Source organism: Pseudorca crassidens, chromosome X (assembly GCF_039906515.1).
Source record: "Pseudorca crassidens isolate mPseCra1 chromosome X, mPseCra1.hap1, whole genome shotgun sequence".
Classification (NCBI taxonomy): domain Eukaryota; kingdom Metazoa; phylum Chordata; class Mammalia; order Artiodactyla; family Delphinidae; genus Pseudorca; species Pseudorca crassidens.
The window spans coordinates 134,013,306-134,017,397 of record NC_090317.1 but is presented as its reverse complement, the minus strand read 5'-3'; positions in this window follow the sequence as shown (position 1 = coordinate 134,017,397).

The window sequence follows — 4,092 nt, the reverse complement described above, 5'->3', positions numbered from 1 at the left end:
TAGAGTATTTGTCTCTCTCTGTCTGACTTAATTCACTGAGCATCATATGCTCTCCAAGTGCATCCGTGTTGCTGCAAATGGCATTATTTCCTTCCTTTTGTGGCTAATATTCCATTATTTATTTATTTTTTTTATTCCATTATTTATACATATATATAGAGAGAGAGAGAGGGAGAGAGAGAGAGAGCGATGATATAGATAGATATAGATGATAAATGATAGATAGATGTTAGATAGGCAGGTAGACAGATAGATGATAGATACAGATGATAAATGATAGGTAGATAGATGATAGGTAGATAGATGATAGACGATAGATGATAGATGATAGTATAGATAGATATAGATGATAAAAGATAGGTAGGTAGATAGATGATAGATGATAGTATAGATAGATATAGATGATAAAAGGTAGGTAGATAGATGATATAGATGATAAATAAAAGATAGGTAGACAGATGATAGATAGCTAGCTAGATAGATAGATGGGTAGATATCACATTCTCTTTACCCCTTCCTCTGTCAATGGACACTTAGGCTGTTTATGTATCTCGGCTCTTGTAAATAGAGCTGCTATAAACATGGAGATGCAGATGTCTCTTCGAGATCCTGACTATTTATTCTTTACGTAAAAGCCCAGAAGAGTGGACTTGCTGGATGGACCGTCCAGTATATTTCATATTTTATCACCACGTAACATCATTTTCTAGATTCTTTCCGTCATTACTGCCCAAGCCCCGCTTATCCCACCTCGACTGTTAAAGCCACACTGTCATCCAGTGGAAACTGGCATTCTTTCATCCAAATCCAAGGTTGTTTTCCGATCAGCAAAATCAAGAGGGGAAAATGTCAACAGGGATAGCAGAACATTCGAAGGTAAGAGAAAAGAAGGTTTTTAAAAAATACCCACCACCTCGAGTGTACATATAATATGTTGATCTTGGTACGAGCCTTTCCAGCTCCCAAGCCTGCGCTGGAGCATCTCAGGGCCTTTCTGGAAAAGGGATTCCTGGGTGACTGGACAGATAAGACTTCTTGAATGTGAAGTGGGGTTTTCCTCTGGTTTTCCAGTGGTTGCAATGAAATCCCACCCAGACCTTGGTGCTGAGCTGTACCGTCCCCTCTCAGGAGACCAGGCAGCGTCTAGCCTGAAGGGCCTGGCTGTCTGTCCCTCCCAAGGCTCCACTGCTTGCCCAGAGGGAGAAGTGAAGCATATTGGCCTGAATTCTTGCCATACCAGGTAGACAGAGAGGCTTTCCTGGGCCAGTGGGGTCAGGCCAAGGATGCGGGCAGGTAGGTGGACCACAGGCTGACCTGGTTAGATAGTTCCAGTCTGCATTGTGTCTCCCCCCAGATTCCTATGCTGAAGCCCTAAACCCCAGGACTTCAGAATTGGCTGTATTCAGAGATAAGGTCTTTAAAGAAGTGATGAAGGGAAAATGAGGTCACTAGGGTGGGTCCTGATCCCATAGCACTGGTGTCCTTATAAGAAGAGGAGATAAGGGCACTGACACACACAGAGGGATGACCACGTGGAGACGCAGGGAGAAGACGGCCCGCCCAGGAGAGACGCCTCAGGAGGGACCAGCCCTGCCCACGCCTGGATCTCACATTCTAGCCTCCAGGACTGGGAGAGGCAAATGTCTGTTGTCTTAGCCCAACCCCCCGCCCGGTCTGGGTTACTTGTCACAGCAGCCCTAGCTGATGAATGCAACATCTGTCCACCTCAGTGATGATTGTGGAGCCAACTTGTTTCCTGCGTCACGAATAAAACCCACATGGAGGCAACTCTCAGGAAAATCGAATGCTTACCCCGCTGATGGGACTAGATTCTGGAAACCTCCACGCACTTCCCCCAGAAAAGCCTGGTCTGAAGCAGAGGGCCTGTGCCCACCTGGAACGTATAGGCAGGGGATTCCACATGACCACACATCTCGGCTCTGTGACCCCAGGGGAGGGTCACCTGTAGCCTCAGGTCCCCGGGAGACGGAGGGCTGCTTCCCTGGTCAGTGCCGGCACCTTGCTCCCGAGAAGGGGGCTTCAGCGTCCAAGCAGCACAGACTAGCCCTCCTCTGTCTTCCAGGATTCAGTCGGCATCTTGCCGTACACCCTCCTCAGAGTGTGGTGCACACACCGGCCATGCCATCTCCCCTCCAGCCACTCCTGGGGAGGCTTGTAGAAGCGCAGCTGCTCTGACTGCAGAGGCACCTGCTGAATCAGAACCTCTGGGCAGGGGGACACAAGCCTTCCGGGGGGCTCCAGTGTGTGAGACCCCCTCTTTTCACCCCAGTGAGTGAGGAGAAGAGAAACACTGCATGATTCCCAACTCGAGGACTCTGGAGCAAAGAAACATGGACCAGGACACGAAAGATTCAATGGTGGAGACACAATTAAAGCCCCAGGGTGGGGCTTCCCTGGTGGTGCAGTGGTTGGGAATTCGCCTGCCAATGCAGGGGACACGGGTTCGAGCCCTGGTCCGGGAAGATCCCACATGCCGCGGAGCAACTAAGCCCGTGCGCCACAACTACTGAGCCTGTGCTCTAGAGCCCGCGGGCCACAACTACTAAGCCCATGTGCCACACCTACTGAAGCCAGTGCGCCTAGAGCCCGTGCTCTGCAGCAAAAGAAGCCACCGCAATGAGAAGCCCTCACACCGCAATGAAGAGTAGCCCCCGCTCACCGCAACTAGAGAAAGCCCGCGCGCAGCAACAAAGACCCAACGCAGCCAAACATAAATAAATTAATTAATTACTTTAAAAAAATAAATAAAAGCCTCTCACAGCCCAGAAACAAGGTCCCAGGTCCAGGCGTGCAGCCCACCATGAAATCTTCCTCGGGGAAAGGTGACTTCTGGGGTTCCTGCTCTCCCACTTCCAACCCTGCACCACAGCTCTGACCCAGGAATGACCTTCCCAAACGGGAACAATCACATAAGGCCCACCTCCCAGCTTCCAGGGAAGAGAGTGGCCTTACTGCAGCTGGAAACCTGGCCCCAAATTGCAACACCTACATCCTACAGAGAGGAGACAATTAGCAATGTTGTCTTGAGAATGGGACCGGGTTGCTAAGCTCAGAAACAGGGTGAGAGTCCTTCTATGTTTGCCAACCGTTAGCGGGCTGCCTGGCTTGGTGTTTGTTCACTAATAAAAGTGTTTTCTTTCCATTTCTATCTTTGTGGAGGAATTTTCTGGGGTGGGGAGAGATTTTGTTAAATTATAAATCCCCAACACCACACACACACACACACACACACACACACACACACACACACACACTCCAGGTATATCTGATCAAGTTTATTTACTGCACCCTGCAGAGAGAGACAAGATAAACTCAGTGCCAGCCTGAAAAAAAAAAAAACAAAGAAAAAAACAACTAGATCTCAATAATCTAGAAATCTAGACACATCCTGTACGTGAAGCTTGAGGGCATCAAACTAACATTGTCCACTATCTCCACACATATCAGCAAGATGTTTACATCTCACCGTAGTTCTCAGGCCAACACTTTTTTTTCTTTTTATTTCAATATAAAAAATAATAATAATAATGCACACTCAGCGGGGAATGTCTCAAATGCTCATGCAGGGTTTTTACATTCAAATGTCTCTTAGGAGTGATGTCCTGAGTGTGGACTCAGGAATTAAAACAGTCTGCTTAGTAAAATGCCTCAATGCTTGCAAAGAGGGTTTTTCCCTTTTGGATCAAGAGCTGGGTGGCTGGTTGTGGTTGGTAACGCAGAATCCCTTTTGTACCTGGGGGTGCCGTGCCTCACCTGCTGGGTACAGGTGCCGCGTAGCAAAAGACCTCAGGAACCACTCAGGTGCGAGCAGTAATGGCGAAAGGGCAGGACTGGGTGGGCACGTGCGAAGGAAGGTGGGCTCAGGCCGCGGGCTGTCCTTCCTTACGATTTAAGTGAACCGTGACAATGTGCCAGGTGACAGCAAGAACAAGCCCAACCAACGGTCTGCCGCCTATAGGGAATCCGCCTTCAAGCCCTTGGATATCGACATGCATGGGATGCATTGGTTAGATGGGTGGGATGTTGGGTGACCCCAGACACCAGCATCCTCGGTTCTGGGGAGTTCCCTTC